This window comes from Lagenorhynchus albirostris, chromosome 16, assembly GCF_949774975.1.
Source record: "Lagenorhynchus albirostris chromosome 16, mLagAlb1.1, whole genome shotgun sequence".
Classification (NCBI taxonomy): Eukaryota; Metazoa; Chordata; class Mammalia; order Artiodactyla; family Delphinidae; genus Lagenorhynchus; species Lagenorhynchus albirostris.
The window spans coordinates 10070571-10083454 of NC_083110.1; the positions used below are offsets into that span (position 1 = coordinate 10070571).

The 12884-nt window shown below is 41.7% G+C and overlaps 1 long non-coding RNA gene across 1 annotated transcript in view; it reads left to right on the forward strand.

Moving 5' to 3' along the window:
• The window catches only part of LOC132507542 (uncharacterized), a 278374-nt gene that overhangs the window by 90021 nt on the left and 175469 nt on the right, over positions 1 to 12884 (forward strand). The window contains exon 2 of the long non-coding RNA XR_009536209.1: positions 3531 to 3593. This is a non-coding gene — a long non-coding RNA (uncharacterized LOC132507542). The remainder of the gene's footprint in view (positions 1 to 3530; positions 3594 to 12884) is intronic.

The window sequence follows — 12884 nt, forward strand, 5'->3', positions numbered from 1 at the left end:
GTGCCACTTAATTTTTATTATTGAGAGATATGTATTTGCTTATTTTCAGTTATGTGAATCTCAATATGTAGGCATGTTGGGACACTCTTAGTTGTAAATTAGACAAGTGTGTCCTGGATATTTATTAATTTTAATGATAAAACCCATATAACAAAGACATATTGAGCAACTACTAGGTGCAAGACACTTAGTAAGTTACTGTGAAAAGACCGGCACGTGCTTAGTGGAATTCACTGAGCACTTGCCCTTTAAGTCGTTAGATTCGATAAGGAGTCCATGGTGAAAGATGAATTCTAGGCTCACTGGCATGCCCCGTATGGCAGAAAACGTCTATTTGTTAGATAGAGAGGAGAGACAGAAATCAGTATTAAAGAGGCCTCCATATTGGTTTTTGGTAGACTTCCTTGATTATACTTTCTTTATTTTAGACTTTTATGGATTGCATTTTTTTGGCAACAAGGTTGATTTTCCTTGTTTGATGACTTACCCATCACTTCCTCTGGTAGGAATGGGTGTTTAATACACGGTTGAATTTTCTCCTGAAGTTCCCATTGTAGAGATACTATTTCCTAAGGAGATGCTTGTATCTAAAAGGAGCAGGGCAATGAGTGGAAAGAGACAGACAGCCTGGATTCAAGTGACCTCTGCTCACTCACACCCTCAGCCTCAGTTTCCCCACGCATAAAGTGAATGGCTCTCATGAAAGAATGGCTCCAGCCACTTCCTTCCTTAGGACACACTTCTCAGACTGGGGCCCCCAAGGGAGGAGCAATCTGAGAGGCCTCGCTTGAGTCAGGTGCCCGCCTTTTGCCAAAAGGAGGAGAGGGTCCCTTGATTGATAGTTCCAGTGCTGGGAGCAGTAGTAGAGGGAGAGGCTCTGGGCGTCGGGGGATGAGTGGTTTTGAGCCAGGAAAGTGGCTGATGTTCCCTGAGATACTGCTTCTCCAGCTGTGAAGGACCAATGACTTTTTTTTCTTTTCTTTTTTCCCAATCCTTTGCAGGTTGATACTTTTTTTAAAAAAAGACATGTAAAGTAAAACTCTATCTTTAAATTATTAATCAAACATTTCTCCACCTCTGGGCTTATCCTGTCACAGACTCTCAGAGGAGTTCCTTGCATCCTTGCTGAGGAAATCCCCCTGCACATGCCCCTAGGATCCCTCTACTTCTCACCTCGCAGCCTCTTCTCATCCTCCTGTCATCTGACTTACCCTTCACCTCTCTAGAAACTGCAAAGTCCTCCTTTGAAAAATCCAGTAATATCTTATCAGGTCTCATCCTCAAGTTCTCCTGTAGCACTTACTGTTCCTTCCAGACGGATGCTCTGTCCTCAAGGACATCCCTCACAAGAACACACTTCCCTCCTCCTCTCATGGAACTTGGTGCCTTTTTCCTTCTCTGGATCAACCTTCTAAGAGAGATGCTCTTCTAAGATTCTGGCCCAAATGTCTGGCTCTGTACACTTTAAAATGTGAATATCAGTGTCCAAAGAGGGGTTAGGGGATTTTCTTTAAGATTTGATTATATCCCAAGGTATCTGCAAACAATGTATTTGACAAGGGACTGAAATCCAAAATATATCTTAAAAACTTATACAACTGAATGTCAAAAAAAGAACACCAACAACCCGATTAAAAAATGGACAGAGGCAGTCTTCCCTGGTGGCGCAGTGGTTGAGAGTCTGCCTGCTGATGCAGGGGATACGGGTTCGTGCCCCGGTCTGGGAGGATACCACGTGCCGCGGAGCGGCTGGGCCCGTGAGCCATGGCCACTGAGCCTGCGCGTCCGGAGCCTGCGCTCTGTGACGGGAGAGGCCACAACAGTGAGAGGCCTGCGTACCGCAAAAAATAAAATAAAATAAAATTTAAAAATGGACAGAAGACCTGCAGATACAGTTTTCCAAAGAAGGTATACAGGTGGCCAACAGGCATATGAAAAGATTCTCAACACCACTACTCATAAGGTAAAAGCAAATCAAAACTACAGTGAGATACCACCTCACACCTGTCAGAACGACTGTTATCAAAAAGACAAGGGGCTTCCCTGGTGGCGCAGTGGTTGAGAGTCTGCCTGCCGATGCAGGGGACACGGGTTCGTGCCCCGGTCCGGGAAGATCCCACCTGCCGCGGAGCGGCTGGGCCCGTGAGCCATGGCCGCTGAGCCTGCGCGTCTGGAGCCTGTGCTCCGCAACGGGAGAGGCCACAACAGTGAGAGGCCTGCGTACTGCAAAAAAAAAAAGACAAGAAAAACAAAGGTTGGCGAAGATGTGGAGAAAAGGGAGCCCCTCGTACACTGTTGGTGGGAATGTAAATTGGTGCAGCCGCTATGGAAAACAGTATGGAGGTTCCTCAAAGAAGTAAAAGTAGAACTACCTTATGATTCAGCAATTCTACTGGGTTTTTATATGGAGAAAACAAAAACACTAATTTGAAAAGATATATGCACCCCTATGTTCATTGCAGCATTATTTACAATAACCAAGATACAGCAGCAACTGACGTGTGTATTGATAAACGAATGGATAAAAAGGTGGTATTCTGGAATATTACTCAGCCATAAAAAAGAATAAAATCTTGCCATTTGTGACAACATAGGTATACCTAGAGGATAGTACGCTAAGTGAAATAAGCCAGAGAGAATAAAACAAATACTGTATGATTTCACTTATGCAAAATGTAAAAACCAAATGGACAAAATAAAACACAAACAGACTCAGATACAGAGAACAAACTGGTGGTTGCAAGAGGGGAGAGGGATGGGGGAACAGGTGAAATAAGTGAAGGGGATTAAGAGGATCAAACTTCCAATTGTAAAATAAGTCAGAATGATGTAATGTACAGCATGGGGAATATGGTCAGTATATTGTAACAACTTTGTATGGTGACAGATGGTCTCTAGATTTATTGTGATGATCATTTCATAATGTGTACAAATGTCAAATCACTGTGTTGCACACCTGAAACTAATCTAATATTGTATGTCAATTATAATTCAATTTCTAAAGATTTGATCCTATCTCTGTGTGAGAATTGAACTAATCATAAGATAATGGTATGTATATACTTCCAGCAGTGTCTGGGAGAAGATAGTGGACTGGAACTTCTAAGGGTCATTCCTGTGACTTCTCTTTGAAAGTCGACAGCACTAAGTCATTTACTGAAAAAGGAAGGCACCATCACTAACATGTAAAATTAAGGGATGAGCAACTTTTTTTTTTTTTCTCTTCTTACTTTATGTCCTTTCACTGTGACTGCAGCTTTGGCAGGTATGAGGAGTGGAACTACAGAAAGAGCCTTTCATCCGAAGTCAATAGATGTGTTTCTTTTGCCAATAACAGGTGCCTTAACTCTCTGACCACCTGTGTCCTCATCAGTTACGAGAGGCGGTTGGGCACCATGATCTTTGAAGTCACTTTCTAGAAAATTCTGTGATGTTCTTACATTTTTAGAAATCATTGTGTGTAATCTAGTGACTTTCCCTTTTCCAGGGTCCTGGCTTAGTGTAAACCCTATTTTCTTGTTCTCTTCTAGCACCTGTTTTCTGATTAGAGACGAAATACATGACATTCAGAACTTCCACTAAGGTACTGTAAGGTAAGATCTTTTGTTGAGTTGAGTTCTTTGCTTTAAAAAGGGGGCTGATGGCTTGATCTGTGAGCAGAGGTTAATGAAGAATAGGAATTTCTAGGTTGGTGTTTTTCAGTACAATTTATAATTGTTACTCTGTGCATCTTAATATAAATAAGTCATGCTCAACTTTTTGTGTCTCAGTAAAGGTACTTTTTTTTTACTAATTTGTTCATCAGATTCAAAATTACAGTGAAGGAATTTGTTGAAATATGAAATAAGTTGATTTTATTTCAAAACCGTATTGTATCTTAACTGTAGTAATGTGAGGGTTTTTAAATAGTGGAAAATGTTTGACGTTTTAGCAAATATAGGACCTTATAGCTTGTCTAATTCATAGCTTAAATATTATCTTTTGATTATTTATATCGCCTTATTTGGAATCCTGTACAAAATTCGATCGTAAGTATGAAGAAAGAGCAACATTGTGAAAAAGCTCAATCCTTTTTAAATGTTATTGTTCATAATACTTTTTCTATTCAGCAGACAGTGCAGATAGCCTACCCAATATACATTCTCCCCTATTCCTTTCTTAAAAATTCCTGAAGTTTTGAAGGAAATAAGACTTCCCAGACTCCTTTGCTGCAGCCACATGACCCGTTTCTGGCTAATGAGTTCTGAGTGATGGGCCCTGGGGAGGGTTTCCCTTCCTGAAATAAAAGAGCAGAACTTCAAGAGGAGAATATTTTTGGAACATTTTCCTTTGTTATTGCCCCATCTTTCTACCTGAAAAGTAGTTCTAAAATTTGTAGCTGCAGGGTCTTAATTTATGAAAGTGACTTAGTGATGACACAGAGAAGTCAGTGTCACTGGAAGAAGAATTTATTACTTGCATTTCCCGAGAGAAGGGGGCACTCCATGAAGGGCCATCTGAGGAAGACCAGGTCTGGTCAAGGGGCAGAAAACAGAAATGAGGAGAAAGTCTAGGTCAGTGTCTTTCTTGGGAGTTTCCTCAGGAAAGGAGAGGCAGGGCAGGGTAAACAGATTAGGATTGGCCAGTTAGAATAATGTCGGTGGGCCCTGGGCTGCAAGGGTGGTCTCTGGTTGCCTGGTACTTGGCAGGGTGTTGATTTAGGCAGGGGAAGTATTGACTTGGTGTGTGAGTTAGATAAGAAGGTGGATGGGACTATACACTCAGGATTGTTTGGTTTCCATGCGAAAGATGTGCTCCAGGCCAAACCCTTTGCTATTTCTAAGAATTGGCTAGTCTTGGGACGGACAGTTTCTCCCCGGTCAGCAACTTTTAAGATGTCAAAACATCATAAAATACAGAAAATAAAAACATGATTAATACAAAGCACAGCCCCCATCTTGTAATCACAAGGACAAAAGCCACAACCAGGGATATTGGAGCAGAAAGGTAAAAGGAGCTTGACACCTTGATGACACTCTTAAGCTCTAGTGAAGCTACCATTACATTTCCTGTTGTAGGAGACAAACAAATCCCTTACACAAGCTTGTTAGGTCGTCTGATACTCGGAGCCAAATGCAGACTTAGCTGATTCTAGCATTCATATCTGGTCATGATGCTAGGTAAGTATTTCTATACCTTATTTAGTCTTCACAGTAGTGCCATCCGGGTAAGTATTATGATCCCCATTTTACAGTGAGGAAACTGACGTTTTGAGATGTAACAACTTTGTCCTATGATAGTAAGTGTCAAAGGCAAGGTTTGAACTTGGACCTGTCAGGTGCCCTTCCCGGTACTCTGCTATGTCAGTGCTGGTCCTGGCATTATGATGCCAGGAACCTGTACTGTTTTTGTGGCATCATCAGTGCACTAATCCTTTGCATGTCCTTCAATAATACAGAAATTCCACTAGATTATCCATTTATAAAACTAAGTGAACTGGGCCTATTCCATATTTTTAAATAAAAGGAAAGAGGGGCTTCCCTGGTGGCGCAGTGGTTGAGAGTCCGCCTGCCGATGCAGGGGACGTGGGTTCGTGCCCCGGTCCGGGAAGATCCCACATGCCGCTGAGCGGCTGGGCCCGTGAGCCATGGCTGCTGAGCCTGCGCGTCCGGAGCCTGTGCTCCGCAACGGGAGAGGCCACAACAGTGAGAGGCCCGCGTATCGCAAAAAAAAAAAAAAAAGGAAAGAGAAAACTCTGGTTTGGGGGAATCAGGATGAATTGAAATTGCCTATGAAAGCAGGTGAAAGAAATACTAATTCCAAGTTTTTTATTTTGCTTTTTGTTCTTTTGAAATAAAAGTTTAGGACTAATGGTCTAAATATGGCCACCAAAACTAAGCTTTTAAGCTACAGTCCTAATATTAAATACTTTCCTTCTAACAGTGTCTATTACTTCACTCAGTAGGCTCAGAAAAAAATGCAGGAAAAAGATAAATTATATAATAAAATTCCTTTCCAAAGAAAGACATGCAAGATATTGAATAAGGTACTGAGCTGAGTTGGGGGAGGAGGTGCTGGATAATGGAAAAGTCCCTGGGCTGGAAACCAGGAGATGGGAAATGCAGGTGACAGCCAGCTCTTTGGAGGCTCAAAAAAGCTCCTTCACCTCTCTGGACCTTTGCTCTTTGTTTGTAAATGGAGGGTGTATGATATTCTGATATTCTCTTAATATAAAATAATAACTTACCTTGTTGGATGTCCATTGCTAATGCAGGGAAATGCTGTGTCTACTAAAGTCAACTTTTTTCTTTTTGGCCATTAAACTAAAGAGTTATCAGTTATTTTCCTTTTGCTGTCCTTTATTTCAAATACATCCTGAAATTCTTAATTTCTTTCTGTATCTTCTGTTACAACCCTGCTCCAAGTCATCATTCTCTCTTGCCAGGACAACTGTGTAAGCTTCCTGGTGGTCTCCTGGTTTCTATTCTTGCCACGCCAAAATCCCTTCTGTGTGCAAGACCAGTGTCTGGGGAAACTAGATCAGAGCTTGTTATTCTCCTGAGACCTGCTCAAAACCCTTCAACTCCTTTCTCTGCATTTAGAGTAGAACCCAAACACATGACCACGTCTTACCTATCTGATACAATCAGGCTTCTACTTGTGCCTTTTCTCCCTGCTTCCTCAACACCAGTGGCCCTGTCTTTCATTCTGTTCCTTTGTGTTCTTGTCTCCCTAGGGCCCTGGCACGGCAGTCCCCTGGCTTGCAGGGTTCTGTCCCTGAAGTTTCCTATTGAGATCTCAGCTGCAAATCTTCCCTAACCACTGTCTCTAAATGAGCACTATTCCAAGTTTAATTCCATTTAAAAACTAGAAGTTTTAGGGACTTCCCGGGTGGTCCAGTGGCTGAAACTCCGTGCTTGCAGTGCAGCAGACCCGGGTTCGATCCCTGGTCAGGGAACTAGACCCCGCATGCTGCAACAAAGATCCCGTGTGCTGCAACTAAGACCCGACGCAGCCAAATAAATAAATAAAGTAAGTATTAAAAAAAAAAAACTTAGACGTTTTATTTTTAAGGCATATTAAAATACCCCCATATGGAAGAAGTACTTATTTGTATAGCTTAAGGGATTTAGGCAAGACATGAAGAATTCTGACATGTGTTTATGGTTTGTGGTATGGTCTAAGCTCCTTGAGGGCAGGGCCTCTCTGGTCTCTTTTCCTCACTGCCTGAACCGCAATACTTATAAAGATGCCTCTTCCCTGCAAGAAGCTTAGTAAATATTTATTGAATGAATGAATGTAGAGTCAAAAAATGCCTTAGGCAAAATATCCCAAAAGAAATTAAACAGTGCTTATAGATGTCCCCGATGGGTTTATTGCTCTAGACTGGAAAGAAAAAAAAAAAAAATGAAAAAACAAATTCTGAGAACAGGGACAGATAACAGTGCACACAGAAAATAGCAGTAAATCCTTGGGAGGGACCACTTTTGGTATTGGCACTAGTTGCATTTCTGATCTATGGTGATGGGTGACAGAGCCCAGTTCTTTGGATCTTACATAGATTTATTAGTTAAGCCTGGCACATAGATGATTGGAAATGTTTGTTGAGAATGAAGAATGAAATAATAAATTATCGAACTACTAAGAGCAAAGCTGCCTTTTTTTCCAGTGGCCAACATAATATTCCCATGATGCCAATATTTAGTCCCTGTTAGTAGCAGACATTCCAAATACAGTGAGTGTGAAAAATGTTCCATGAAACTGAGTTCAATTACTGTGCTAGGCTTCTGCCTTAGAGAGCTTCAGAGTTAATTCCATCTTCCAAGTCAGTTGTCACAGGGACGATCCAGGATGGCACACCATGCAAATGTATTAAAATGCTGATGGGAAAACGGAAGCTCGAAAAATGTCTTATCTGTCAATTAAATGATGTAGCCTCGTGGTTAGATTACAGTAATTCGGGGGGTTTTTGTTTTCTGCCAGTTGAGATTTGACAGCTGTTTATAAAATATTTACGTTCTGATTTCAGTCACATTGACAGCACTTTTGGATCTTTGGAAGATGATAATTATATGTTAGGAAAATGTTTTAAAAAGTTTGAAGCTGATCTGTTGAGGGGGAAAATCTGTTTTAAAAATTGTACAAAGGAAGGAAATCCACTTTATAAAAGGATATACTTCTAATAAAAGTCAGAAATAATAGACATTTGTGACCTGAAGACACACTGCATGTGATGGGAAGGAGTATCCTTCTCCACTCTGCCTATTTTGGGTCCCTTAGCTTTTCTTAACTCTGGCTAGCTGGGTATATGCTTCTCACCTTTTTTCACTTAATTATGTATGTGTGATATTTGTGTGGTAGGTACTTGGGTAAATTAGATAGGATTTGGGGGCATCCATATGGAATTTCGTGAAAAAAATGTCAATACATATACTTTGTATTAAGAGAAGAGAAAATAACGAAACAGAAACAGACTCATTGATGCAGAGAACAGACTTGTGGTTGCCGAGGGCGAGGGAGGGTGGGGAAGAGATGGATTGGGAGTTTGGGATTAGCAGATGTAAACTAATATATATGGGATGGATAAGCAACTGTATAGCACAGGGAACTATATGCAATATCCTGTGATAAACCATAATGGAAAAGAATATGAAAAAGAATGTGTATATATGTATCACTGAATCCCTTTGCTGTACAGCAGAAATTAACACAACATTGTAAATCAACTATACTTCAATAAAATAAGTTTTAAAAAAAGAAGAAGAGAAAAGAAAAAGTATTGGGAAGAAAATAAGTATTGAATTTCCAAATAAAATGTTTTCAAGTGTTTTAATGAAAAGCGTAAATTCACAAATAACTTTTTCTTATGAGGTATTATGTTAGAAACGCTGACTTGTAATTTCCAATCAGTGGTCTCTCCAAAGTCTTGATACCTGCTATTTGTGGGATGCTTTGTAAGAACAAGGAGATGATAAAAAGTTTAAAACCTATTTTATAGCCATTCAGAAGGTTCCTGGAATTGAAATTATACCTAGAGAATCTGATGACTATTACTTTCTTTCATTCATTGACAACTGTAATGTTGAAATTTCTTAGAATAAGGCAAGTGATTCTGGAATCCAGCCTAACATGTTAGTATCAAATATTTAAAATTTTCGTAGAAAGCATATATTCTTTTGTAGCCATCACCCTGCCCGTAGCTTAGACCCCACTAGATGTGTATATCAGCTCTAAATGGACAGAAGTGGGCTCAACCCTGTCTAAAGGGACCAGGAACAAAAGTATAATTGGAGGCCCTGGACCCGCCCTCCTTCCCACCCCTGGCGCTTTCCCGCTCCTCCAGGGCCTTATGTGGACACTCAGCCTGGAAGTCCAACCCACCCCTCCCCACTGTGTCACAGCTGTCTCTTGACCACCTGCTGGGTCCTGGATGCAAGGGAGGATGTATCTTGTGAAAACACCACTGTATACCCTAGAAATGAGCAGACTTGGGCCTGTGGGCAAGGGATTCTGGGGACCTGAGTATGAAGTCTGGTCTAAAAGGAGCCCAGCTCCCCTTGGGCATGTCCCTTGGAAAGGGTGAGGGCCAGAGCAGGTCCTCTGATGCAGTGCTTCTCAAATGCAAATGTGTGTACAGTCACCTGTGCAAATACAGATCCTGATTCATAAGGGCTAAGGTGGGCCTGCGCTTTTGCATTTCTGCGCCGCACCCAGCTGCTGCCGTCAGTGACTGCGCTCTGAGAAGCAAGACTGTAATGTACAAACCGAGGCAGGGGTCCCTTGCCTGGGTCTCCGGGAGGTCCTGGACAGAAGTACCAGCTTTAGGTAAAGACAAAGATGTGGGCCTGCCATGTAGAGCTGTTCTCTCCAGGACCCCCCAGCCCGGATCCTGTCCACCTGGTCCTCCTCCCTGTTCTGCCCCAGGCCCCTTGGCAACCTGTCCCTCCACTCCCTCCATCTGCTCACAGCCCCTGGTCCCTGAGGGGCGGCAGCTCACTCTCTGTCTGGACACTGAACTTGCCGTCCGGGTGGCAGAGCCCACCTCCTCTGTGCTCAGAGCATCTCGGAGGAGCGGCAGGTACTGGGAGTCCCCATTGTCCTTGCAGCCTGCGAGACCTGAGGCTCAGCACAGACCCGGCTCAGCCACACCTGCCTCTGAGGATTGGGCCCCATGCCCAAAACCTGCTGGCCACACGGGGGTCTCAGGGCACCAGTGTGAATCTTACACACCAGGGTACTGCTGCCCAACACGTGGAATGCCCCACAATTAGGCTTAAGAAGGCACTGTAAGTGAAGGTAGTAAGTCTAATAGCTCTCTAGCAAGATTTTAATACATTACACGGAAATAGATGAAAAAGCAAATTCATTTTCAGAAATGAACCAATTGAAAGCAATCCATTTTTAAAAAAAAATACTTAGGGGCTTCCCTGGTGGCGCAGTGGTTGAGGGTCCACCTGCCGATGCGGGGGACACGGGTTCGTGCCCTGGTCCTGGAGGATCCCACATGCCGCGGAGCGGCTGGGCCCGTGAGCCATGGCCGTTGAGCCTGCGCGTCCGGAGCCTGTGCTCTGTAACGGGAGAGGCCACAACAGTGAGAGCCCCGTGTACCACAAAAACAAAAACAAAAACTTAAATTCTCAGTGGAACATTTGAACTAAAAGGAAAAGAAAATCCAGATCAGGAACAAAATAAAGCAGAAAGTCACAGATCGTATTTTTAAATAAAAGGATCATTTGTTTGTTATGCTGTACACAAAAGAAATAAAATGCGAAAAGATTCAAAATAAGTTGATCAGATGATCAAAATATATCACAGAGTAGCATTTAAGACACAGAACAAAGAACCCACAAAAATAGTATCAGAATATGGAAATAAAATAAATCTTAGGGGATAACTAAAAATTATAACGAGAGTAGCTGTAGAAAACTAAGAGTGATAGGTAAAGTAATAGAGATGATTTATTTCATAAAAATACAAATTTGGAGTTCGTAGATGATACTTTTTAACTAAAAGAAGGTTTTAGACACAGTTTCATAACATGAATAAATTAAATTACATTCTAAGAGAAATGAGGAAGCTCATAGGCTTACAGTGAAAATCATAGAAAAGAATGTGAAAATGAGAGGCACAATCTTCACAGGAAACAACATGCAGCATGCATGCAGGTATAAGAAGAAATAAATCCAAAGCACATATAAGAATGCCTTGAAAAAAAAAAGATCTCATAATGTGATAAAAGGCAAAAGCTGTGGAAGTGCTATATTTACATTCCAGCATATTATAGGGGGAAAAAAGAAAATTCAATTTACATGGTTTCTTATTATTCTGAGATTGCAAATTCTGTCCAGTTTCCTTCCAGCAAAATACTTATTCAATTCTTGCTGTATGTTCCTGAGATGAAATTTCAGATGATCTGTGCTAACGCTTTAATACACAGCTTCTCTCTTGAAGAGCTTGCAGTCCAGTTTTGATGACAAGGTACACACATTTTTTAGTAAGTGTTAAAATATAAGACCAGATTTAAATAATGTGACCAAGTTGTTTAAATACCGAACAGATTATGACCCCATAGTTGTCATGGATTGTATCTTTAGCATTTTTATATTCTTGATACTTTTCACAGTGATAAACATATATAACTTTAGGAAAATGTTTATGATGTGTTGATGACCTGCCAAGGTAGAATAAAAGATAACATTTTTATATGGCCTCAAGGGCATGGAGACTCCTCTATAAGAAGAGGGTGACATATTATGAGGTTTCAGGAAAAGTAGGGTTTATAGGGGCAGAAAAAAAGAAACAACCCAGTAGGCATTGCAAAGGATCACAGGTATAGGGTAGAATGTTACAGCCTCAGGACTTGGCTTGTGTGGAGGCGGGGTGGCACTCTAAGAACAGGGCAAAGTGGGTAAGACCGAAAGGAGAATAATTATATTTCTAAAGGAGCTTGGAATTTCATTTGAAAATAACAGAATACACTGAAAGAGTAGGAGCAGGGGAATAACATGAGGAAAATTAACTGAGCAACACTCTGTGGAAATAGATTGAAAGCGGGAAGATACATTGATAACTTTTTCAGGAAAAAGGAGATTCGAGACAAAAGAGGAAACTTCCAGCAGGAGGAAAGAATAGACTCAAAAGACAGCATGAGACAGTCTGGCCCTGAGTCCTTCCTACATCCGTTCTGTGTTTGCTGCCTCTTGGGTCTTCACACTTTCTGGTTCTTTGGAAGATTTGCCTCTCATATGTAAATGGAAAATGGGCTCAAGTCGCAAAGAAAAAGCAAACAACACCCCTGCCTAGGTTTTCTTTTGATTTCTGTGTCTCCCTCCTTCTCTTTCTCCCGTCTTCCATGACCCTGTTCTTTCCTTCAGTTTCCTCATGTTCCCAGAACTCCTCAAACAGCTGCAGTTTGGCCTCTGATTCCACCACTTCTCTGGAACGGCAGTTGCCAAAATGAGAAAGATCCCCTGGTTGATAAACACCAAGAATTTTTGAGTCCTAACTTTCTTGACTGCTCTGCAAAATTTGTTACCAATGACCTTTTTGAAATTCCCTCTTTCCTTGTATTCCAAGGAACTTTGCTCTGCTTGAATCTCCTGGTACTCTTTTCCCCTCATTGTCTTTCTTTCTCCCTCCCTCTTTTCCTTCCTTTCTGTTTCTTTCTTCTGTCTATTGCTTAAGTACAAATCCCCTTCCCTGCCCCTGCCAGAATTCTGTTTAGAATTCTTTTCTGCCTAATTCACTTAACTTCCAGGCTTAAGCTATGACCTTTAGCCCAGTGACTCAGATCTCTGCCCCCAGCCTAGACGTCTTTCCCTAGTCCACATCTGTGCATCCAGCTGGACCACTGTAGCTGGACTTTCACCCCAGACCCCCAGTCACAATGGCGGAACTGAATTGCT